This window comes from Lathyrus oleraceus, chromosome 7, assembly GCF_024323335.1.
Source record: "Lathyrus oleraceus cultivar Zhongwan6 chromosome 7, CAAS_Psat_ZW6_1.0, whole genome shotgun sequence".
Classification (NCBI taxonomy): domain Eukaryota; kingdom Viridiplantae; phylum Streptophyta; class Magnoliopsida; order Fabales; family Fabaceae; genus Lathyrus; species Lathyrus oleraceus.
Genome location: NC_066585.1, coordinates 194,481,934 through 194,509,506, shown reverse-complemented (window position 1 = coordinate 194,509,506; position 27,573 = coordinate 194,481,934).

The window sequence follows — 27,573 nt, the reverse complement described above, 5'->3', positions numbered from 1 at the left end:
ACTACAGGGTTAGTCCATGAACCCTAATTTAAAGCTTTTGTCCTTAAATGCACGGACTTTACAATAAGGTAAATAAGGAAAGAAATTGTTCAATCTAGCAGGTTTTACATACGACCTGGGTAAAAGACTAGAAAATGCATGGACACTACACGTAATAGAGAATGGGATTAGTACCTGGGAAGCCCAAATGATGATTTTTTCCTTCTTCATTGGTGGTTCTAGAACGTAAGTATGATTACAGGAATAGACGGGACCCTGGATATCAACAACATAAAGAATTTGGGCTACTTCATTATATCAGAGAAGAGGCCATTTTTTCTAGAACTTAAGTATAAGAAAATGTGAGAATTGAGGTTGTGGAAGATGAAAGGTCTTAAGGTTCAAAAAGAGTAAAGTGGTGAAACGAAAGGAAGAAGATGAAATTAAGTTATATAGTGAGAACACTGTCGATGTTCTGAGAATGTTGTGCTTTTCCTGAACCCGAAGAGAGGTCGAATTCGAGGATTGTGTTGGTTAGAATTTAATCGGGTGTATATCAACTATTTCGAGAAGACGGTTATTTCCCTGAGGTTGGTGCTAAGGAAGATTGGTTTGTGAAGCAACGTCTTCGTGTGTTAAGCTTGGTATGTTGAAGCTTACGTGTGGCATTCTTGAAGAGATTAGAGAAGATCGAGAAGTGAAGAAGCTTCGTGGTAAGGAAATTGCTTTGGTGAAAGTGATATGGGGCGGAGTGTCGCATTACGCAAAAAACCGGCGGGAAAACAAAACAACAGAGCCGCCACCGTGCGTTATTTATCCCAAAGAGGGAAAGGAAACGCTCGAAGTAAACCTGGAAAAGACATGGTCTCGCGACCAAAGAGAGATGGGATCGGGAGTCGGTTATGCGAAGGGAAGGTATTAGCACCCCTACGCATCCGTCGTACTCGACGGGATCCACGCACAAAAGGAAGGATTAAGGTTGCCAAAACTGCTCAAACATCACACACACTGGCTGAAAGAGACACAGGAAAAACAAAAGAAACTAACTCGACAGGATATCGCATCCTGGGCCTACGTAGTCTGTCAGGCACAGACATCAGAGTCGACGTAGTTCGGTACAGGGGGAAACGTGCTCGCTAGGATGTCGCATCCTATGCATACGTATCTTCTCGGACTAAAGAAGAATCAGAGCACTCGTAGCTCGGCTAACGCACGCCAAACAAAACCACACAGGAAACCGACTGCCAATCGCTGGACTTACGTCAGACTCCACACAAACAGGCAAACATGGAAACCGAATGCCAATCGCTGGACTTACATCAGACTCCGAACCAAACACACCCACACTGGAAACCAAATGCCAATTGCTGGACTTACGTCGGACTCCGAGCACACAACAATAGAATACGGAATGCCAATCGCTGGGCTTACATCCATCTCCTAACACACACAAGAAAGGATAACCAATAACAAGTTAATAGGGAGTTTGGAACTCGAGCCTAATAACTGTCAAGCAAACACACACAAAAAGAAAAAGGGTGCCCGGAGAGATCTCGCACGATCTCCTGCCTACGTACCTCATCTGGTATGAGGATCAGGGCAACGTAGTTCCCCTTAACAGGGGAGAAACTTTCTCCTAACCAGAGATTGGGAAATGACAAACTAGAAGGGAGACTGACTCGAGCCTAATAGTTGTCATGCAATCCACAATGGTCCTAGGTTGAGTTTTCTATCTAACTTGCACAGGCAGCAAGCTATCCTAATCAGGACAAACAAAGCAAACATACACACAATTAGCACACACTATATACAAACAAAGTGGGCTCACACAAGGGTTAGGCTGTGAAACACAAGCCAATTGTAATCGGGTGCGGTTAGCTCTTAACCCTAACATTGAGAGTTAGGGTGAAGCAGATGAAATGGGAAGTGAGGGGTGTGCCTCACATCTCTTATCCCTGGCCTGGGAGAGCTTGACTCAAATAGAAGGTGTGGGAGTTCAGAAAGCAGGAACTCTTCTATCCACATGACTGACTCAACAAGGATCTTGGGTTAATATCCACAATGCATCAACATGTAATGTAAGCAAAGGGATGACACACTGAATAGCAGGAGATGGACTACACATCTCTTTATTTGCCAATTGCCTTATCAAAGGACTTTTCCTGCTTGGCACAAAAATAAACAAACACAAGCATTGCCTCTTAAGGAGGACTTCAGACAGGTGTCTGCCCAAGTAACAGGACAGGTCTTCCAGACTACATGAAGTCAGAGAAGCTATACCTCAAATGGTTAAGCAACCAAGCAACCTCAAAATCAAGTTCAAATAACTTAAGCAACTAATGTACCTGAAAACAATCTAACTCAGTCAGTACACAACTCACAAAGTCAATCAGACAGTTAATAGTCAACAGTCAACAAACATAGTCAAACAAGCCAAGCATCAATGAGCAAGGCACAAGCTCAACTCAAATGAGCTAAAAGCAACCTATAAAACAAGTCAAAATTAGCTAATCATCAACCAAATGATCCAATTCAAGCAAATGAATCAATTCCCTTATGAGCACATGCTCCTTATCCTGAAAACAAAACTCAAACATAAGCATCAACCACTAGGACAAGGCCTAGGGTCAAAGAAGGAGAAATAATTCAAAAGAGAACATGAAAATTGGCATGAATCAAATTCAATCCAATAAGAACATAATCCAAAAGGTTCCACATCCATATCATGCACCAAGATCATTTCACAAGTCAAATAAGGCAAAGCATACAAGTTGGAAGCTCATTGAAGCAACAGAATAAACAAATCCACATTAATTCCAAAATGATTCAATAAATCCCAAGAAAAATCATGGCTAAACAGAAATCATCACATGATCAACATACCAAAAATCAAGGCATTTGGACAAGTCTAAGCAGGGAAAATAAATTCCATAAGTCAAGGTAAGCACAAACAAGCTCAAATAGGACACAATTTACTACATCATCTTAACACAAGCCTAAAACATAATTGACAAATGATAAATGCCTCAAACCAAATCCAAAATAAATTTCAAATTGTCTATAAACCATGTGCAAAATTTCAAGTTCATATGATAAACATCAAGCATTTCACAAATCATTGAAGTTCATGACTATTCAAAAGTCCACAAATGACCAACCAGAATGGAAAATCCCAAACAAATCAGAAATCAATCCAAAAATTCCACAAAACTTCATGATCAATACTAACATCCATAAGAAGCATCATGCAAAAAATCACATCATTTGGCATTTATTTGACATGGCAAAGAAAATCATCAAATTGAGCAAGCAATGGTGTGACACACATTGTCACACCTACATTAACCAGATCATATCTCAACAACCAGAAATGCTAAAAATACAAACTCAACACCAAAAGGTCCCTAAAGATGTCTAGTTTAAGCATACAAAATTTCAAGAGCATTGGATTAAAATCCATCATTTCACAAAGCATGTGGCAAGGTAGGTCAAGAAAACACACATGTGAACAACCCCTAAGCAAGATTAAAATCCATCCAGGCACAAATTATGGAAAAATAGCCAAACAATACTATACATCATGAGGAGAATAATGCAAAAAACCACACATCATTTGGATCATTAATCATTGAGTTATGAATTTTTTAAATGAATGAAAAATTAAGAAACACATGAAAGCATGGTGAGAACATGGATGAGAAAAATATGAAAATAATGCAAGGCAATCATGGAAAAGTATGGAGCCAAGGATCGAACTGGTTGCGAATTCAAATTGAGCGTCCTTAAGTGAAACGCGCCGTTTCACTTAAGTCTATATGGCAAAGCTGAGCGCTCCCATCCAATCATAAGGCCATGCCAGCAACACGTGGACCACTACATGAAGACTAACACAAAAACCCATGCAGAAAGGCGCTGGACGGATCAAAAGCATTCTGGAAACATAAACCCTAAGATCTTCATCCATATTCATCGTGTTCTTGAGCTCAAGAACACATGTGTCCAGAAATTCAAAACAAATACACAAATGGATTCATCTTCCAACGTACATCAACAATCAATGATCAATTTAACCTAACTCCACACGTATCAAGAGATTCGAGCAAAAGAAATTTCATCCATCAAACTTAAAATCACAATAACTAACTCATTTCTCCACGAAAATCATGGATCTAAAGCTCAACATGCTCCACGTTCAAAGATCTATCATAAACACACAACAATTTCAAGAATTAAAGCACTCGAGTTCTGACCTTGTTGGAGAAACAGAAGTGGAATTGGTTGATTCAGGTCTTCAAAGGCAGAAACAGTTGATCCTTAGCTCCTATATGATGGAATAGATGAATGCTTGATGCTTAACCTTGCACGATTTGGCCAGAAAATCCAATGGCCATTGATGGAGGTGAGCTTCAACAGTCCTTAAATTTGCACGAAATCCTTCGAAGCTTGCTTCCAAAGTGCTCTTCAATGCTTGTGGATGAAGGATTAATCAAGAACAAGGCAATGTTTATGAAGAACTTTGATGAAAAAGTGAGAGAACCAAATGAAGAAAATTGTGAAAATGGATCTAGATCTGAGAATTCTGAAGTGTTAATCCAATTTCTGTTATGCTTATGCTTTTATATGGGTTGCTAATCAAATTTGTTAATCACAATTAGCCAAATGCCAAAGGATTAAGGAAAACCAAGTGTTTATGCAAATTTGCAAATACACCCTCATGTATGTAAAGTAATGCTACAGTACACGAATCTGGCTTGGAAATCATTTCAAATGTTGTTTTAGAGCCAAGGCAAGTGTTAAAATGTAAAAACAATGCACCATTTTCAAATTGTAAATTTCCCTCCAAAATTCAAATGAAAAATGCAAATTTTTTTGTGATGAAAATACATGGAATATGATGCATGAATTGGATAGTGCATGTCAAGAGAGAAATGTTGCAAAAAGAACCACTTCATTTGGCCTTATGGTTTAAAAGTTATGCACTTGTGAAGTTCAAATTATCTTGACCATGATTGATCCATATCTCTTCAACCATACATGAGAAATTCATGATCTTGGACTTTTTGGAAATGGGAGAAGAAGATCTACAACTTTCATGTTCAACAAAATTTCATTTGAAGCATTCTTGATGATGTAATCTTGAGGAGAAAACCTTTCCATTTTTGGCAATTTTGAATTACAAGTCACTTTCTATTTTTGGAAAGTTTTGTCCTGACTTTATTTTCTTCAATGTTGATGTTTGAAATGTCAAATGAGACTTGTTTGAACATGAATGAAGTATTTCTAACCACTTCCCACCTCCAAATCCAACAGTTGACTTTCGATTGACTTTTGTTGATTGATAGATGACTTGGCCATGCACAGATGAATTCGAGCCTCAATCTCCTGATGAAATGGCTCCAAAATGAAACCCTAGCTTACACAAGCTCATTAAAACACATATGATGATCCCCATCTCCACAAAGACCCCATCTCCTTGACAAACCCTGATTGGCACAATACAGATGATTATGGTTGACCAGAGGTCAAAACCTTAATCCCAAGGAACATGATCAGGCACAATGAACCTCTTGGTGATGATAAGACCATGATGATGATGATGTACCATTTCAACCAAGATTATGATCAATCTCCTTGAGGAAACAAGAAACCCTAATTAAAGCACAAACCCTCAGATGATTAGTGATCAATTCAATGAGACCCTCACGCTGAATCTTTTAACCTCTTTATCTTCTGAACAAGACTTAGGAGGATGACCTGCTTATTGTTTCCACATGATATGCAAAGATGCAATGACTAATATCCTAAAAGTGAAATGCAATATGCTAAGCTAGTCCCAAGAGAGGAGGGCAAATTTTGAGGTGTTACAACTGCCCCTATTCAATCCACTATGAACCTGTCGATATGAACAGCCTCGGCTTTCAGATGATCAGGGTGAAGAGTGATTGAATACCAAGAACAGATGAACAATTTGCACTCTGATGGGAAAATAATTAACAACGCCTGTCAGAATCGGCAAAGAAGCAATCTCAAAGAAACATCCATCCGGTACGGAGAAAGTCGGCCTGAATACCGCACAGAAATATCGACCTGTATACCAAAATAAATGGTAACACATGGATACCTATGGCCTGAACACCACCTATCCGCTGGGGATTTTTACTACTTTTTTTTTACTTTTCTTGAACCCCGAAACTTTCTGATTGATACTTTTTCGTTTCCTTTTCTTGAACCCCGGACAAATATTTTCTTTTGTGCAGATAATCCCGGATCACCGCAGTTGAACCCCGACAACTTCATAGTAGTCTTGTTTGCCAAATAATGAACCCCGCTCTCCATTTGAACCCTAGTCGCCTGACGATAACTTGCGATCGCCATTGTGAACCCCGTTCTCCAGAAAACACCTCGTGTCTCCGTTTCTTCATTTGAACCCCGTTCTCCAGAAAATGCCGCAACACTTCCTTTTCTCCATTTGAACCCCGTTCTCCTCTTTCTTGTGATAATTCCGCTGGCAACGCCGGAAATAACACCAAAACACCGCTCTGATGGCGACATATCAGAGGGTACACCTTCCCAAAAGGAAGGTAACATGTGCATCTCTTCCTCAGAAGACACCCATAACGACCTCTGTTGGCCTCAGCCAGAGTCTAAGGTGACACATGAACAGAAGATAATCCTGAGGACCTCATCCCGGATATAATCTTCAACTCCAATCTCCATTTGAACCCCATTCTCCAGAAAATGTCTCAACACTTCCTTTTCTCCGATTGAACCGTATTTTCGCGTTGATCGCGTAACGTCCTTTGAATTTATTTCCATCTCCGCCCGATAGAAAAATTTCCTCCAATATCGTACTACTGGGGAACATTGCTGATATGACGTCATGATGCTAAACTCCTCAGAGTAACATCTTCCAACTTCTATCTCGCACGACAGAAATTTCCTCCAGTATCGCACTACTGGGGAATATTGTTGACCTAACACCACGATGCTAAACTCCTCAGAGTAACATTTTCACCATCCGGCGAAACCAAATCTCAAGCGGTGACCACGGCTCGAGTAACTGATACTTGCAATGCTGCTGATTTTCCAACTAGCGAAACCACTCCTCAAACGGTAACCACGGTTTGAGTAGCATCTTCACCCACTGGCAAAACCAAATCTCAAACGGTAACCACGGCTTGAGGCTAGCTTATGCTTGCAATGATGATGCATGATCTTTTTTCAGCGTAATGCTCCATAATCATGGAAATGCTATGCAATTTATTATGCAATATGCTATGCTTATCTACATGATGAATGCATAAAAGGGTATCCCCCTCAAGGGACTCCTGGGGAGCTCAAGGCACTCTGCTGAGGAACTCGCCAACACTCTGATCTCCACCCTGCTGGGGAAATAGTACTGCTACTGGGAAATAGGCCACCCTTACCAGGAATAACCTCCACTGAACCCGATCCGCTTGGGGAGTTCGCTGGGGAAGAAACTACCCACGCACTCTGTGGGGAAACAACGGTTTCTGACTTGCTAAGGATACAACAAATCCCGACTCTGCTTGGAGAAACCAATACCAATAGATACCTCCACTGGGAAATAGCAACCTCCAGGCCCGGCTGCCGAGGAAATACTAATCTCAAACATGCTGGGGAGATAACCATCCCGATCCTGCTAGGGGAAGCACAAACCTTGAATTTGCTGAGGAGATAACAGTTCCGCCTCTGCTTGGGGAAACAAGGAAATTCTAGCGCAGAACACCCGTCGACTCGTCGAACCTCGGTATTCAGCATCCAAATCCAATGTCAGCTTTCCAATTTTGAGAACTCCCAGACTCGTCTGGACTTTTCTGATTCATCACCTTGTATTATCGCCTCCTCCGTACTCTACGGCGATCGAACTCCTGGGATTCATACAGACTTTTCAATTTCAGACTTTGAAGAGTCTTCTTGATTAATTCTCAAGGATCGTCGTACGTCTTTCGTCGTCTTTTCACCGTTCTTTAATTCTTTCGTCCTTGATTGGACTCTGCGGGGATCTTTCGTCAAAAGCTTCCACATCACAACCTGCAAGTGAGTGAGGATACCTAACAGTACCTGCAAAAGAGATCGTTAGATAAAAACGTGCCCCAGGCGTGTCAAGATTTCAACACTTGAGTCACTCAACCTTCCGAATAAGATTTCAAGTTTTCAATCTTATAAACATGCATTGGAAGGGACCTGTATGTCTTAAAATGCAAAGATTCTTTATCACAAACAATTGGATGTTTTTGCAATCAAAGCGGTAATGAAAACAAAAACAAAATTATTTGACTGAATATGCATTTTATTGATTGAAAAACTGTGGCTCAAATTGAGCAATACAAAGGAAGCAATTTCTGAAAAGAGGTAATTGCGCACAAAAGGAAAAATCTATCCTAATGGCAATGTGAAACCGCGATCTCATCGAGTTCCAACTCGGTTACACCCCATATGTCCTCAGACTCTCCGTGCTTTCTGCCTTCCGAACAAGACGCTTCCGACTGATCCCTACCGGGGATTATCCATGTCATATCCAAATTACAAACGATCATGCCAGACGCAGTTGTTCGTTTCAATCCCTTTTTTGCCTGGACCGCCCTTTCGGGTTTTCAATCCACCGGGATACCCTTTTTTGCCCAAGTCGCCTTTTCAGGTTTTCGACTTGCCGGGTGTACAGTTTTTTCTCTTTATATCCCTAATTTTTGCCCGAACCTTTCATTCATTTTTTTTTCGGTTCGCCGGGATGCCCATTTTTGCCTGGACTATTTTATTCTTTTCGTCCAGCGAGTCTCTTATACTGTAGCACCTCAAAATTTGCCCTCCTCTCTTGGGACTAGCATAACATATTGCATATCATTTTTAAGTCATTAGGCATTGCATATTGCATATCATGTGGTTACATTGTGCAAGTTATCCTCCTAAGTCTTGATCAGAAGATGGTGAGGTTATGTGCAAGCCTAGGGTTTTATTGACTGATCATTAGTCATCTGAGGATGTGGAGGTCCAAATTAGGGTTTTGTGGTTCTCAAGGAGATTGGTCTTCATCTTGTTTGAAATGATTCATCATCATCATCATGGTCTTGTCATCATCAAGTGTTGGAGCATAGTCCTTGAGATTAGGGTTTTGACCACTAGTCAACCCTAATCAGTTGCATTGGGCCAATCAGGGCATAGCAAGGAGATGGGGTCTATAATGGATATGAGGATCATTTCATGATTATATTGAGCTTATTGAGGCTAGGGTTTCATCTTTGAGCCATTTCATCAGAAGATTGGGGCTCAGATTGATTAGTGCATTGGCAAATTCATCTATCAATTGAAAAAGTCAACTGTGGTCAACTGTGCTTGATTTTATGGATTTGGAGGTGGGAGAGAGTTGGATACACTTCATTCATATTGAAATAAGTGTTATTTGACATGTCAAAGCTCAAGAATGAAGAAAATAAAGTCAGGACAAAAATTGCCAAAAATAGAAAGTGACTTGTAATGGAAGTTTCCAAAAATGGAAAGTTTTTCACCACAAAATTACATGTCCAAAAAAGCTTTAAATGAAAATTTGTTAAACCTGAAAGTTGTAGATCTTGTTCTCACCTTTCCAAAAAGTCCAAGAACTTGAAATTCCCATGTATGGTTGGCAAGTTATGGTCCATTCATTTTCCAAAAATGCCCATAATCAAAGTGGCATAACTTTCACATGGAGTGTCCAAAATGGATGATCTTTTTATGAGCAAACTCCATTTCACATGTACTTTCATGGTGCATAATCAAAATTCATCAAAAATGGTCAATGCAAAAGGTCAATTTTCGAGTGCACTAATTAAATCCAAGGGCAAAATGGTCCAAGTTGAGAAATATATGGAATTTTGGAATGAGGATTTTTGCAACACATCACAAATGCCAAATAGAAGTTGTTTGAGCTGTCATGAGCTGTCATGGTTCAATATTTGGCAAGGGCATTTTGGAACTTTCACATTAAACCACATTTTAACTAATCACATGAGTTTGGTTAATTTGGATTAAGAGAGTGATTAAGCTGGAGTATAAATGTTTAATCATAACTGAATTGCAAATCACAATCACAATTCACAAGAATCTAACTAACTTTCCCTCCATTTTCTCCCAAACTCATCAAGAACTTCATCAAACAAAATTCATCAAAACTTCATCAATTCTTCATCATTTAGCACGATTTTTCTTTGGTTGATCTTCTACAAGCATAAACTCCAACTGTTTTGGTGAATCCATGCAAGGAAGCTTCAAATTCGTGACTGTTCAAAGGAGGCTCAACAATGGAGTTTTGAGATTTCTTCCACTTGGATCGACCTCGAGCTAGCCTAACTTCTCCAATCATCTTCCTCAACCTTGATGTTCATCTGTTTTGGCAAAATACATCCAGAATCATCAAGAATCGTTGCTGCCATCTCCAAGGTACCAAAAATCGAATCTCACTATTCTTTGAATTGAGATATGCTTTTTGAAGATCATGCATTGTAGATCATCATGATATGTGTAGTTTTTGGAATGATTGACTGTAGAGAGAGATATATCGATTTGAAAGTTTGATGTCACTTCTTTTTTTGATCGATCCGTGAGCTGTGGTAGGAATTAGGTTACATATCTTGAGTCTACATGCTCATGCGGTTCTTTTGATTATACTCTTGTCGATTTTGGTTGATGTTCGATGTTCTTGATTTTCTGCACAATCTGGAAATTTTCTTGTGAAGAACACGTGAATAGTGGTTGTTTGATCCAAATATTTGCCTTGCCATTCAAATTATGTGTTTGGCGCCACCAAGAGCCAATCAGAAGGCTCCATTGTCACTTAACAAAACGGCGCCGTTTTGCGCCTGGACCTCAAAATTACAAAACTGCCATTGCCTCATTTATTTAATTATTATTTCCTTTTTTTTTTCTTATTTCATTTTGTTACAAGAACTTCAATAAATCCTAGAGGCTTCATTTTTCATCAAACTTTTGTGAAATTTTTGTGCCATGTTCATGGTGATGTGTAGAATTTGATTATGATTTTTGTGGATTTTTTGCATGTGTAGAAAAATAATGAGCCTAGGGTTTGTAGAATGTGTCACATTTTTGTATGTTTTGCCAAATCCTTCATAAAATGCTCATACCTTTAAAGAAATGGATGAAAATTTTTGTGCTTATTCTGGACTCATTGATGGTTATTTTCATGTAGAGTTTATGATTTTTGGATACTTGGTTGATTAGATATGATTTTTTGAAGTAAGGTGTGACAATTTGTGTCACACCTAGCTAGGTCAACTTCATGATTTTATTTGCATGGCCTAGAAATGTTTTATTGCTCCAATTTTTTGCATGAATGATCATTGATATGTCAAGATAACATGTGATTTTTGCTGGAATTTTTGGTTGCATTTTCTAATTGATTGATAATTTTCTTCTCTGTGTGCTCATTTGGTAACCTTGTGTGACACATGTTGGCATTTTGTTTGTGAAATTCTCATATGGTATTGGATGAAGATGAAATTTGATATGAGCATGATAGACACATTATAGGACATTGTGGTTTTAATCCCATTCATTTCTAATATGTTGTCACTGTTTTATGATTTATTGAAATGAATGCTTATGTTGATGCCTTGGATTGGCTTATATATTTGTGTCTAGACTTCTTGATTTTCATTGACCTACTTTCTTTTGTCCAATTGAGCTGAAAATTGACATGCTATACCTTGAATGTGTCATGTTTAGGTGTGAATTTTTGTGGAATTAATTGAATTGATTTGGTATTCTTTTGAGTGAGATAGTTCTGTTTGGTCTTTTGGAGTTGCAAATTGCATGTTTGATACTAAATTGTGCATGAAATGATAATGGTGATTGATATGAGCATGGGACCAATTGCATTTGCTTTTAATTTGTTTGAATGTGATTTTGGTTGGTTTGTACTTGCTGTTTTGATTTTTTTCATCCCTTTGGACCCTAGGCTTGGCCTAGTGGTCTAGTTTCTCACATTTGGTGTGGATTTTCAGGTTGAAATGCAAAAGGCTTAAGGGAAAAAGTGCAAGTTGTAAATTGAGATTGTTTGATGTTGTAAACTAATATTGGCTTTGTGTTGTAGGTTTGATGCTTGAGCTTGAGCTCATGGTTTGCACTTATGTGCATTAACTTGTGTTGTCTGTATAGATTGACTTTTGCTGTTTATTGTTGGTTTGTCTGAGTACTGATGATACTTGATTGATTTTAGGTACATTTAGTCGTTTACAGTTCTTTAAGAACTTGCTTGCTGTTGCTTGGTTTTTAAACCAGTTGAGGTAGACTCTCTTGTCTTCATGTAGTCTGGAAGACCTGGCCTGTTACCTGGCCAGGCAACTGTCTGAAGTCCTCCTTAAGAGGCGATGATTGTGATTGTTTACTTTTGTGCCAAGCAGGTGAAGACCTCTATGAGGCAATTGGCGGAACCCAAGGGATATGCAATCTATCCCCCGCTATTCTTTTGAGTCGTCCCTCTACTCACACCATTGTGTTGATGCATTGGGACACAAACCCAAGATCTTGTGCTGTTGCACAATCGAGTCAGAGTCTTTGAGCGTAGAAGGGTCCCTCCATTCTGGACCCACGCTCCTTTGTCTGAGGCTCTCCCTGGTCAGGGATAAGAGCTGTGAAGTCTAATCTTCACTCACCTTTCATCAGCTTCCCCTTAGCCTCTCAATGGCAAGGTTAAGAGCTAACTCTACCCTTGTACAGATGACTTGCTTCGGCAGTCCACCCTTGTTTGAGCCTCACTTGACTGGATATAGTGTGTGCTTTGTGAATATTTGTTTGAAATGTTTGTTTTAATCTGTGGATGCTTGCATGCTTGTTTTCCTGGATAGGATTAGCTTGCTGTTGCGCAAGTAGGTAGAAACCACAACATAGGGCAATGATGCATGATAACACTAGGCTCGAGTACAGCTCCCTGGTAGTGTGTCTCCCCTTGGTTTCTGGCTAGAATTTCTTTCCCTTTCAGGGGAACTACATCGCCCTGATCCTCGTTCCAGACGAGGTATGTAGGCAGGAGACCGTGCAAGGTCTCTCCGGGCACTTTTCTTTCTTTTTGTGTGTGTGCTTGACAGTTATAGGCTCGAGTTCCCGACTCCCTATTAACTTGTTTGGTTGTTGTGTGCTTGGAAGCTGATGTAAGTCCATCGAGTGGCATTCGGGTTCCAGTGTGCGTGTGTTTGGTTCGGATGCCGATGTAAGTCCAGTGATTGGCGGTCGGGCTCCACGTTTGCCTTTTTGTGTGTGTTTTGGTTCGGATGCTGATGTAAGTCTAGTGATTGGCATTCAGGCTCCCAGTTTGCCTGTGTTTGTGTTTGTTTGTTTGGCGTGCGTGAGCCGAACTACGACAGCTCTGATTCTCGTTCCAGACGAGATACGTAGGCATAGGATGCAACGTCCTATCGAGCTCCTCTCTTCCTCTTAACCCCACCTGTGTTGTCTTCGGTGCGTGTGTGTGTGTGGTGTTTTAGCAACCTTTTCTTTTCTTAGAGCGTGGATCCCGTCGAGTACGACGGACGTGAGGGGTGCTAATACCTTCCCCTTGCGTAACCGACTCCCTTACCCTTTCTCTTTGGTCGCGAGACCATGCTTTTTCCAGGTTTCTCTGAGCGTTTCCTTTCCCTATCTTGGGATAAATAACGCGCAGTGGCGGCTCTGTTTGTTGTTTTGTTTTAGCCCGCCGGTTGTTTCTCGCGGATGTGACAGCTGGCGACTCTGCTGGGGACATACAAGATGTTGACCTGTGCTGGTCCATCTTCCCTAAGCGAGTCCTTCTTAGCATTCTAGGATAGTTTAGGTTGCTTGTTTTGCTTTATTTATTGCATTTATTATTCTAACAGTGTATATATTTGCATAAATATTTGCATGCATCATACTATCATGTTGCCGTCCTCTGTGCAGGTGGTTCCTCTGTTTGGGGTGGGTGTTCTGAGTGGGGGCTAAAACCCAGGCCCGAGTATACACCTAGGATTAGCGTGGTCTCACGTTGCTCACATGCCGGTTGGGCACATTGTTGCGACGTGACATACCACAAGCCGGACGAGGTTCATCTGAGAAGTGCTCTTCCAGTGGGGTTTTCCACTTTGGTTGGGTTATCTCTTTTGAACTATTGACTCCGGTGACCGATCATTTCCCGGATCTTTGGTTTAGACGGTCTCAGGAGAGCTACAATGGCACACCCGAAAGGGCAAACCCATTGAGTATCTCTGCCCGATTGTCGAGACCATTATCCGCCTTAGGATAACCTGATTAGAATTTACCTGTGAGGGGAGGGTTGATTCTTTCAGATGCATGTTCAGATGGTGACTTTGATGGTGACTTTTTGTTCAGTGGATCGGGGTCAGATTTATAAGTCGGATTTATGGTCGTTTATTTCTGAGACGCCGGAGTGATGTCCGTGTTATTTATCAGTGGGGATCCGTTTATTTCAGGATTCCCTGGGCCGATTCAGATGATTATGGGTATCTGTTCAGAGATGGTTTGATGATGATGATGATGATGTATCTGTCTTCCGTTTATTTCGGAACCCTTGAGTCGGATTTGTGGTTACTTGTTCCCTCAGATGGTTATGATCAGTTCAGAGATCAGGCTTCAGTGCAACAGATGATCAGATGACTCGGAGGATGGCAACGCATTGCATTCATTCATCAGCATCATTACATCTTGCATTTATCTGCATCTAACACATGTTTACCCATATGCAGGGACCTTTTGATCGAGATCCTGGTTGAGAGGTTTCTTAGACATGAGGAGACCCGGTTTGAAGGATGATGTTGCCTATAGTTTCTTCGACCCAGAGATCAGTGTGCTGAAGGGTATGATAGCTTTGATTGCACCCGACCATGTGGGGTTGTTTCGTGAGACGTATGGGGGGATTCTGAAGATGGTTTTTAGACTCACTGACAGAGACAGGAGTGCCATCTATACTCTTCTCCAGTTCTATGATCCTAGCTTGAGGTGTTTTGTCTTCCCAGATTACTTACTCGGGCCGTTGATGGAGGACTACGCTGATATGTTGGGCATTCATATCAGAGATCAGGTTCCTTTCTATGCTACTAAGGAAGAACCTGATATAGGAGGGATTGCCCATGCTCTTTATTTGAGTCCGGAGATGGTGAAGGGTAATCTGAAAGAGAAGGGGAAGTTGCCTGGTTTTCATCTGAGTTTCCTAGAAGCTAAGGCTAAGGAGCAGGCGGAGTTGGGTAATTGGAAAGCTGTCTGTGCTTTGATTGCTGCGGGCATTTATGGGATCATTCTGTTTCCAAACCAGAAGAACTTCGTGGATATTAATGCCATTCGCTTGTTTGTTCGAGGAAATCCTATTCCTACCTTGATTGGAGATGTCTATTACTCGCCTGAAGGTAGCAGTTCCCGAGTGGAGCGGGTTTCAATGAAATATATCTCCAACAGTGTTCATCCTACCAGTGGATTGGACGAGTTTCCGTAGCAGACTGATATCTGCGTCTCCAGCTGAGTTGATTCTACTTATGGATTGCATGGGTAATCCCCAGCGGAGTGGCATTCGCTTCCCTAGCAGGGTCAGGATGGTTATCCCCAGCAGGTGTCAGATCAATGCTTCCCCAGTTGACAGTCCTGGAGGTTGCTGTTTCCCAGCGGAGTATCTGTGAGCATTTCCCCAGTGAAGTTGTCAGGTATCTATGAGGGTTTCCCGAAGCAGAGTCAGGATTGCTATCCCTAGCAAGTCAAAGACTGTTGTATCCCCACAGAGTGTTGGTGGTGCTTATGCCCAGCAGTTTCTCAAGCGGAGTGGGTGCAAAGGAGGTTCTTCCCCAACAAGGGTTACCTTTTTCCCGGCATCAGTATTATTCCCCGGCAGGGTGGAGATCGGAATGTTGACGAGTTCCTCAGCAGAGTGTCTCGTGCTCCTCAAGAGAGTCCCTTGAGAGGGACATTTTTTATGCATTCATCATGAAAAATAGCATAACATATTGCATAGAAAAAATAATAAATAATCACGTAGCATTTCCATAATTATGGAGCATTACGCAGAAAAATCAATCATGCATCATTGCAAGCATAAGCTAGTTTCAAACCGTGGTTACTGTTCGAGAAGTGGTTTTGCCCAAAGGTGAAGAGGTGTTACTCCGAGGAGTTTAGCCTCGTGATTGAATCAAAGATATTCCCCAGTAGTGCGATACTGGAGTAATTGTTTTTCCGTCGGGCAGAGATGGAAAGGTTACGCGATTAACGCGATTCAAGCCGTGGTTACCGCTTGAAGGTTTGGTTTCGTCAGATGGTGAAGATGATACTCCGAGGAGTTCAGCATCACGACGTCAGATCAGCAATGTTCCCCAGTAGTGCGATATTGGAGGAAATGTTTCCGTCGGACAGAGATGGGAATAATATCAGAAGACGTTACGCGATCAGCGCGATTCCGGGGTTCAAATGAAGAAAGGGAAGTGTTGCGACATTTTCTGGAGATCGGGGTTCAATCAGAGAAGAGTATATGCTGAGGCATTTTCTGGGGTTCAAATGAAGATTGGAGTTGAAGAATGTATCCGGGATGAGGTCCTTAGGATTTTCTTCTGTTCATGTGTCACCTTAGACTCTGGCTGAGGCCAATGGAGATCGTTATAGGTGTCTTCTAAGGAAGAGATACACATGCTACCTTCCTTTTGTGAAGGTGTACCCTTTGACATGTCGCCCTCAGAGTGGTGTTTGGTGTTATTTCCGGCGTTGCCAGCGGAATTATCACGAGAAATTGGAGAACGGGGTTCAAACGGAGAAAAGGAAATGTTGAGGCATTTTCTGGGAACGGGGTTCAAATGGAGAAAAGGAGATGTTGCGGCATTTTCTGGAGAACGGGGTTCACATTGGCGATCGCAAGTTATCGTCAGGCGACTGGGGTTCAAATCGGAGAACGGGGTTCGTTATTTTGGCAAACAGGAGAACGGGGTTCAAATGCGGTGATCCGAGGATCATTTGCGCAAGAGAAAATTTTGGGGTTCAAGAAAATGGAAAAAAATAGAGAAAACTTCGGGGTTCAAGAAAAGCATAAAAAGAAAGGAATAATAATCCCCAGCGGATGTGTGGTGTTCAGGCCATAGTTATCCCTGTGTTACCATTTATTTTGGTATCCAGGTCGACAGTGTTGTTTTGGTATCCAGGTCAACGTTTATGTTTTGGGGTTCAAGCCGACTTTCTCCGTTCCAGACGGATTTTTCAAGATTGTTTCTTTGCCGATTCTGACAGGCGTCGTTAATTATTTTCCCATCAGAGTGCAAATTGTTCGTCTGTTCTTGGTATTCAATCACTCTTCATCCTGATCATCTGAAAGCCGAGGCTATTCATATCGACAGGTTCACAGTGGATTGAATAGGGGCAGCTGTAACACCTCAAAATTTGCCCTCTTCTCTTGGGACTAGCATATCATATTGCATATCATTTTTAGGTCATTAGGCATTGCATATTGCATATCATGTGGTTACATTGTGCAAGTCATCCTCACAAGTCTTGATCAGAAGATGGGAGGTCATGTGCAAGCTAGGGTTTTATTGGACTGGTCATCAATCATCTGAGGATATGGAGGTCCAATTTAGGGTTTTGTGATTCTCAAAGGAGATTGGTCTTCATCTTGATTACAATGATTCATCATCATCATCATGGTTTGATTTCATCAAGTGTTGAAGCAGATTCCTTGAGATTAGGGTTTTGACCACTGGTCAACCCTAATCAGTTGCATTGGGCCAATCAGGGCATGGCTAGGAGATGGGGTCTATGATGGACATGGGGATCATTTCATAATTGTATTAAGCTTATGGAGGCTAGGGTTTCATCCTTGAGCCATTTCATCACTGGATTGGAGCTCAGATTGATCAGTGCATTGCCAAATTCATTTGTCAGTGAAAAAGTCAACTGTGGTCAACCGTGCTTGATTTTATGGATTTGGAGGTGGGAGAGAGTTGGATACACTTCATTCATGTTGAAACAAGTGTTATTTGACATTTCAAAGCTTAAGAATGGAGAAAATAAAGTCAGGATAAAAATTGCCAAAAATAGAAAGTGACTTGTAATGGAAGTTTCCAAAAATGGAAAGTTTTTGACCTCAAAATTACGTGTCCAAAAAAGCTTCAAATGAAAATTTGTTCAACATGAAAGTTGTATATCTTGGTCTCACCTTTCCAAAAAGTCCAAGAACTTGAAAATCCCATGTATGGTTGGCAAGTTATGGTCCATTCAATTTCAAAAATGACCCATAATAAGAGGGGCATAACTTCCACATGGAGTGTCCAAATTGAGTGATCTTTTTATGTGCAAACTCCATTTGACATGTACTTTCATGGTACATAATTGGATTTCATCAAAAAATGGTCAATGCAAAAAGTCAAATTTCAAGTGTACAGTTAAAAAATCCAGGGGCAAAATGGTCCAACTTGTGAAATAATGGGAATTTTTGAATGGGGATTTTTGCAACACCTCACAAATGATATTTGGAAATGGTTTGAATGCTCATAACATGTCAAGTCCTCATGGTTTGATAATTCACTTTTGAAATGGACTTGAAAATTAGACAATTAACCATGACATAGTGAAATTCAAAAATACATGGCCAATGAAGATGAGACAAGTTGCAACAGTTCATGACAGATATTTAGAGCATGTGTGAGCTGGCAATGAGCTGTCACAAGGCCATATTGAAAATACCATTTTGCCCTTGCCATTGAAAATGACACTTATGCTAATCACATTTCATTTTGCTAATTAAGGTGATTAAGGCTTGGTTAATCATGTGTATATATTCCTAATCATAACCAACTCATAACAGAATTCACAAATCACAAATCACAATCTCTTTTCCCTCCAAATTCACCAAAAACCTCTCAAGAACACAAAAGCCAAAATCCAAAGAACTCTTCCAATTCTTGATCAATTTGTGTGATTCTTTTTGATTCGATCTTCATTCACCTTCCTCCAAAACTGTTTTGGTAAATTGGACTGAAAGAAGCACCAAATCGTGATTGTCCAAGCAAGGTGCATCAATGGTGAATTGGATCTTCGCGCATTAGAAGCAACATCAATCGAACCTGAGCACTGCATTCAACTTCTTGAAGATTATTCTCCATCTGTTTTGGACTTTCAAGCACAAAGAACATCAAATTCATCGCTGTCTTCAAATCAAGGTTGGAATTCGAAATTCACCATTGCCTTAATGATTATATGCGTTGTGAAGAGTGTTTAACATATATTATCATGATGTAATTAGTTTTAGAAATGGATGAACATAGGCTAGGTTATGTCGATTCAAAGTAATGATACCAAAACCTAATCCCTTCGATTCGTGAGATTTAGGAAAAATTAGTGGAAATCAAGGACATATTTGAGATCTTGGCGTTGAGACCTTTCCAACGCATATTCGATTGTAAATTTTCATTGGGATTTGTTGTTCTTCGTGTTCGTGCGAATTCTGGAATTGTTTGAGTGAGAATGATGATGAAAGCCGTGTTTGATCCATTGTTTTGCCAAGCCAATTCGAAATGGTGTTTAGCGCCAAATTCTGACCACTCATGTTGCGCCACCGAGAAAATGAAACGCTGCGTTTTTGGTCCAGGCAGCGAAAATTACCACTTTGCCATTAATCTAATTAATTTAATAAGACATCCTAATAGTTATTTCATTTAATTAATCAAACTTAGAAAAATCATAAAAAAATAATTGGCTAATCAGAAAAATATGAGGATTTTTTCTATAGTTCCCATTTTCTCTCTAGAATTTTATGGACATAATTTTAGAAATTATGCTTGGTGAAAATTGGTTTGACCTAGAGTTGTTTGACTTGTGGTATATTTGTATGCATTTTGCCATTTTTGATGTGAAATTCTCATGCCTTAAAAGAAATTCTTGAAATTTTTTGTGGTGATTCTAGACATGTTTCTGGTGATTTACATGTAAAGTTTGTGAATTTTGGATACCTGATGATTGAGTTATGAATTTTTGAATCTAGGTGTGACAATTTGTGTCACACCTAGCTAGGTCAACTTTCTGGATTTATTTTCATGACCTAGAGATGTTGGATTGGATTGAAATTTTACATGGATGATCATTGACATGTTGAGATGTTATGTGAATTTTTCTGGATTTTTATATGGCATTTTCAATTTGATTGATATTTTTCATCTCTGTTGGTCAATTATGCAAGCTTGTGTGACATATGTTGGGATATCTTGTGTGAAATGCTCATATGGTATTGAATGAACATGAAATTTGGTATGATGGTTGTAGACACATTGTAGGACATCCCTGTTTTGGTCCCATTCATTTCTTTATTGTTTTCATTGACTTATGAATTTTTGAAGTGAATGCATGTCTTGATGATATGGTTTGGCTTGAATATTTGTGTCTGTTTTTCTTGATTTTCATTGACATAGTTTCTTTTGTCCAATTGAGCTGAAAATTGACATGCTATGCCTTGAATATGTCCTGTTTAGGTGTAAATTATTTGAGGATTTTTGGAATTGTTTTGATATGGATTTGGTGGAAGTCATTCTGTTTGGATGTTTGGTGTTATGTTTGACCTAGTTTGGATTGTTTTGGTCATGAAATGAATATGGTAAATGATATAAGCATGGGACCAATTGCATTTGCTTTTGTTTGGCATTAATTTGAGTTTGGTTGAGAATCCCTTGCTGTTTAGATTTTTTTCTCACTTTTGGACCCTAGGCTTGGCCTAGTGGTCTTGTTTCTCACATTTGCTTGATTTTTCAGGATGAAAAGCACAATGCTTAAGGAGATTGAACCAAGTGGATTAAATTGACATTGTTTGATGTTGAGAACTAACATGAATTTGTTTTGTAGGTTGTGAAGCTTGAGCTTGAGCTCATAGCTTGCCTTGTTGTGTGTTATCTGTATAGGCTGACTGATTAACATTTGCTGTTTATGATTGTCTGTCTGAGCACTGATGATACTTGATTGTTTTCAGGTACATTTAGTCGCTTCTAGTTCTTTTAAGAACTTGCTTGCTAGCTGCTGCTTGGTTGTGTAGACCATTTGAGGTAGGTCCTCTTGACTTCATGTAGTTTGGGAGACCCGGCCTGTTACTTGGCCGGGCAAATGTCTGAAGTCCTCCTTAAGAGGCAATGATTGTGGTTGTTTTCTTTTCGTGCCCAAGCAGGTAAAGACCTCTATGAGGCAATTGGTGGAAGTTAGGGATATGCAATCTATCCCCCACTATTCTGTGTGTCGTCCCTCTGCTCACACTGCTGTGTGTTGATGCATTGGGGCACAAACCCAAGATCCTGTGCTGTTGCACAATCGAGTCAGAGTCTTTGAGCGTAGAAGGGTCCCTCCATTCTGGATCCACGCTCCTTTGTCTGAAGCTCTCCCTGGTCAGGGATAAGAGCTGTGGGGTCTCATCCTCACTTCACCTTTTCATCTGCTTCACCTTAGCCTCGTAATGGCAAGGTTAAGAGCGCCATTAACCCTTGTACAGATGACTTGCCTAGGCAGTCAAACCCATTGTTTGAGCCCTCTTGATTGGCTATAGTGGGTGCTATGTGAATATTTGTTTGACATGTTTATTTGAAATGCTTGAATTGCTTGTATGTTTGTATGCTTGCTTCTTTCCTGGATAGGATTAGCTTGCATTTGTGCAAGTAGGTAGAAACCTGAACGTAGGGCAATGATGCATGACAACACTAGGCTCGAGTACAGCTCCCTGGTAGTGTGTCTTCCCCTGGTTTCTGGCTAGATTTTCTTTCCCTTGAGGGGGAACTACATCGCCCTGATCCTTGTTCCAGACGAGGTATGTAGGCAGGAGGTCGTGCAAGACCTCTCCGGGCACTTTTTTTCCTTTTTGTGTGTGTTTACTTGTTATCTTCTGGTGTATGTTTGGTTCGAATGCCGACGTAAGTCCAATGATTGGCGGTCGGGCTCCACGTTTGCCCTTTTGTGCTTGTTTGGTTCGGGCGCTGACGTAATGCCATTGAGTGGTTGTCGGGTCCCATGTTTACCATCTGTTTGTGTGTTTTGTGTTGTTTGGCGTGCGTAAGCCGAACTACAGTGGCTCTGATTCTTGTTCCAGACAAGATATGTAGGCATAGGATGCGACGTCCTATCGAGCTCCCTTCTCTTAACCCCACCTGCGTTCCCCTGTGTGTGTGTGATGTTTAGCAACCTATTCTTTATTTTAGAACGTGGATCCCGTCGAGTACGACGGACGTGAGGGGTGCTAATACCTTCCCCTTGCGTAACCGACTCCCTTACCCTTTCTCTTTGGTCGCGAGACCATTTCCTTTCCAGGTTTCTCTGAGCGTTTCCTTTCCCTATTTTGGGATAAATAACGCGCAGTGGCGGCTCTGTGTTGTGTTTTTATTTGAGTCCCGCCGGTTGTTTTTTCGCGGATGCGACAGCTGGCGACTCTGCTGGGGAGCACGATGATTTTGACCTGTGCTGGTCCATCTTCCCTAAGCGAGTCCTTCCTAGCGTTCTAGAATAGTTTAGGTTGCTTGTCTTGCTTTATTTATTGCATTTATTATTCTGACAGTGTATATATTTGCATAAATATTTGCATGCATCATACTATCATGTTGTTGCCGTCCTCTGTGCAGGTGGTTCCGCTGTTTGGGGTGGGTGTTCTGAGTGGGGCTAAAACCCAGGCCCGAGTATACACCTAGGATTAGCGTGGTCTCACGTCGCTCACGTGTCGGTTGGGCATGATGTTGCGATATGACATACCACAAGCCGGACAAGGTTCATCTGAGAAGTGCTCTTCCAGTGGGGTTTTCCACTTTGGTTGGGTTATCTCTTTTGAGCCGTTGACTCTGGTGACCGATCATTTCCCGGATCTTTGGTTTAGACGATCTCAGGAGAGCTACAATGGCACACCCGAAAGGGCAAACCCATTGAGTATCTCTGCCCGATTGTCGAGACTATTATCCGCCTTAGGATAACCTGATTAGAATTTACCTGTGAGGGGAGGGTGATTCTTTCAGATGCATGTTCAGATGGTGACCTTGATGGTGACTTTTTGTTCCGTGGATCAGAGTCCTATTTATAAGTCGGATTTATGGTCGTTTATTGTCGAGACGCCGGAGTGTTGTCCGAGTTATTTATCAGTGGGAATCCGTTTATTTCAGGATTCCCCGGGCCGTGGTATTTATCAGTGGGGATCCGTTTATTTCGGGATTCCCCGGGCCGATTCAGATGGTTATGGGTATCTGCTCAGAGATTGTCTGATGATGATGATGATGACGATGATGTATCTTTCTTCCGTTTATTTCGGAACCCGTGGGTCAAATTTGTGATTGTACATTCCTCAGATGGTTATGACCAGTTCAGAGACCAGTTTCAGTGCAGAGGATCAGATGGCTTGGAGGATGGCAACGCATTGCATTCATTCATCAGCATCATTACATCTTGCATTAATTGCATCTAACACATGTTTACCCATATGCAGGGACCCTTTTGATCGAGATCCTGGTTGAGAGATCTTCTGCCCAGATATGAGAATACCCGGTTTGAAGGATGATGTTGCGTACAGTTTCTTCGACCCAGATATCAGCGTGCTGAAGGATATGATAGCATTGATTGCACCCGACCATGTCGGGTTGTTTCGTGAGATGTATGGGGTATTCTGAAGATGGTTTTCAGACTCATTGATAGAGACAGGAGTGTCGTTCATACTCTTCTCCAGTTTTATGATCCTGAGCTGAGGTGTTTTGTCTTCCCAGACTATTTACTCGGGCCTATGATGGAGGACTATGCTGACATTTTGGGTATCCAGATCAGGGATCAGGTTCCTTTCTATGCTACTAAGGAAGAGCCTGATATTGGAGGGATTGCCTGCGCTCTTTATTTGAGTCCAGAGCTGGTGAAGGATAATCTGAAAGAGAAGGGGAAGTTGCCTGGTTTTCATCTGAGTTTCCTGGAGGCTAAGGCTAAGGAGCGGGCAGAGTTGGGTAACTGGAAAGCTGTCTGTGCTTTGATTGCTGCGGGCATTTACGGTATCATTCTGTTTCCTAACCAGAAGAACTTTGTGGATATCAATGCCATTCGCTTGTTTGTTCGAGGAAATCCTATTCCCACCTTGATTGGAGATGTCTATTATTCGGTTCATAACCGGAATGAGAAGAGACGTGGGGGATTGATTCGATGTTGTGCTCAGCTGCTATACAAGTGGTTTATGGGTTACTTGCCTTCCAAAGGTGCTTTTGTTCTTCTGGGCCAGAATGTTAATTGGGCGACCAAACTGATGGGTTTGAGGGCCAAGGATATAGATTGGACTCACAGTAGCGGGGTTGGACAAGATTTCATCTGCAGTTGCAGGGGTTTTCCCAATGTACCGCTTATAGGAGTTCAGGGTTGCATTAATTATAACCCGACACTTCTTAAGAGGCAGATGGGATTTGCTATGGAGCTTCCTCCGTACAAGAGTGAGGTTCAGGAATCTGTGTACTTCCCAGTTGAGGGTAATCAGGCCAAGGTGAAGCAGGTATCTGAGGCATGGCGCAGCATTCAGAGGAAAGGCAAGGTTTCTTGGGGTAGAGCTAATAATAGATCTTTTCCTCCGTTCGATGACTGGCTCAGCAAGAGAGTGGAGCTTACTTGTCTACCGTTTCCTATGGTTGATCCTTGGTATCCGTTGATTGAAGAGACTCCTTCTACTGTTAGTATGGACGAGTTCTTAGAGATGAAGCAGGAATGAGATCAATTGCTTGCAGAGAAGACGGAATTGGAGATGAGTGTTGCTCGGGTTCAGAGGGTTAATCAGGAGCTCAGAGTGAAGATGGAAGATCAAGACAAGCGGCATGCCCTGGAAGCAAAGCGCTTTGAGATGGATACGGCCTATTATGGGAAGATCAGCCAAGCCTTGGCATCATCCAACCGGGAGCACGACATCACCAAAGAGAGATTGGCTAGAGCTTCAAAAGTCATTGAAGATGAGAAGAGAAGGCAAATCTTGGTGAGAGATCAGAGGGATGACCGAGTCCGAGTCCTCATTGCTGAGTGGGAGGCAAAACTGAAAGTTAAGGAGTCAGAGAGTCTGAAGATCATTGCCGAGAAGGATCACTACGTGGCTGAGAGAGACCACTACTTCAGGCAGATGAAGATTCATCAGAAGGAAGTGGGGAGACTGCAGCAGGAGAACACCGAGCTCAGGTTCGCCGTAGAGTTCGTGAGGATGGAAGCTGAGATAGGGCCATCTGTGGGACCTTCATCCAGCTAGATCTTTCATTCGTTGTGGATTAACGTCAGGCTTGTTGACGGAACCTACTTGCTTGTATTTCTTTCCTAATTCTGTAGGATTGTATTTGAATTCTATCTGATTTGATGTATGACTATGGCACTGTTTGTGCACTTTTGGCTATGTGATGGTACTTTTCATTCAGTGATTGGTTTTCAAGCTTTATTTGCTTTACCGTATGCACTCACACAAGCACACACATGGTTGGGGGTATCATGCTAAATCACATATCTCCGATCTGTACGATGAAATCAAACACTGCATATCAGAATATTGATGCCGGATTATTATTTGTCTCGATGACGCCAGGATTAAGAGACAAAGTGTCCTTCATATGGATAGACACTGCATTCATGCATTGATCATAATAACTTGTGTTTTATTTTGCAGGTATTTGTTGCTAACGTGCTTGATTGTTTCAGGAATCATTGCTCGCGCTCGCAGAACTGTACCTTTGCACTCAACCCGACCTCACAGATACTTCACCAGACGCAATACTCCTAGACTCATGGATCTTCCCAACACCGATATCCTCGAGCTGAAGGATAAAATGAATGAGCTGATCAACATCATGCAAGGCTTTGCAGTTGGTCAGAAGGCTTTAGCAGATAAAGTTGAAAAGCTCGAGCGGGCTTCTGCAGCAAACAGCGGGGTTAACCTGGATGGAGTCTCCAACCAGGGGCTGGGGTCTCGAGATGGTGGAAAGAGGACAACTGTTGGAATTGTGAATAATGCCGGTGGTTTTGGTGGTGCTGCTGGTCAACCGGGGCCGAGTCAGAATCAGAAAGACAATTTTGTGCCTCAATTCTACGGATTCGATGAAGACCAGGAGGAAGACAGGGAGGCTGACCAGTTCTCAATGTAGAATGAACAGTTTGTTCCCTACAGCGCTCCGCCTCAGAACAAGGAGATTCAGCTGCTGGCTGAAAAAATTAAAGTGTTGGAGAGCTATGCCACTCCTGGGGTGGTGAATATGTCAAATATGGGGCTGGTTGAGGGGATTGTGATCCCACAGAAGTTCAAAGCGCCCACATTCGACCGATATAATGGGAGTTCTTGCCCGAAGACGCACCTTCAGGCCTTTGTCCGCAAGATTTCTGCATATACAATGGACCAGAAATTGTGGATGTACTTTTTCCAGGACAGCCTGTCCGGAGGCTCCTTGGAATGGTATACCAAACTCAAATCTTCTGACATTAAGAACTGGCAGGATCTTGGGGATGCGTTCTTCAAGCAGTATCAGTTTAACGCTGACATGGCTCCGAGTCGTACCCAGCTGCAGGGTATGTCCCAGAAGCATAATGAAGGATTTAAGGAGTATGCTCAGCGGTGGAGAGAACTGGCTGCGAGAGTTCAACCTCCTCTTGTTGATAGAGAAATGTCTGACTTGTTTATGGGGACCCTGCAGGGGCCGTTTGCTGAGAGAATGGTTGGTTGTCCGGTGACCAACTTTTCTGATATTGTGGTAGCAGGGGAGAGGATAGAGAGCTGACTGAAGCTCGGAAAAATCCAGGGTACTGCTTCTGCGTCTTCTTCAGGGTCTAAGAAGCCATTCGGTAGTAATGGCGGGCAGAGGAAGAAAGAGGGTGATACCAGTGCTGTGTACTCACAACGAGGACCCAGTAGGGACCGTTATTTCCAGCACAATGTTGCGGTAACTATTCCTGCTGAGCCTCAACCTGCATCACAACAGCAGCAGCAGCAACAGAGACAACCCTTTCAGCAGAGGCCGCAGAGGGCTGGATATCAGGTCAGGGGCAGAGCTATGGATTGTCAATTTGATAGGCCTCCGGTGACCTATGCTTTCCTGTTTAAGAAATTGCAGGATTTGGGGCTTGTGCAAACCAGAACCCTGGCACCTTTGAGACCTGATCAAAGGCCGGCCAGTTATGACGAAAATGCGAAATGTGAATTCCACTCAGGTGCGCCTGGGCATAATATTGAGAACTGTAAAGCTTTTAAGCACACAGTTCAAGACTTAGTGGATTCGAAGGCAATCAACTTCGCACCATCTCCTAATGTTAATGCAAATCCCATGCCTGCGCATGGTCAAAGGGGGGTGAATGCCGTTTCTGCAGAAGATAAAGTGGGGGTGTCTGATGTGGACCAGTTGCAGACTCCGTTGGCTGAGGTCAAGGGGCTGTTGTTGAAAAATGGGGTCTATCCGGGCTGTGGCCATGAATGTGCTGAGTGCACTAATTCTGTCAATGGGTGCTCATTATTGAGAAGGACTGTCCAGGGTTTGATGGACAATAGGGATTATCATGATAGAGAGGGCTGATAAAGAAGAAGAAGAGGTCTCCACCATAACGATTTATTATGATCCGGTGGATTTGTCGAGCCTAGTTGAGGAGGCTCCAGTTACCATC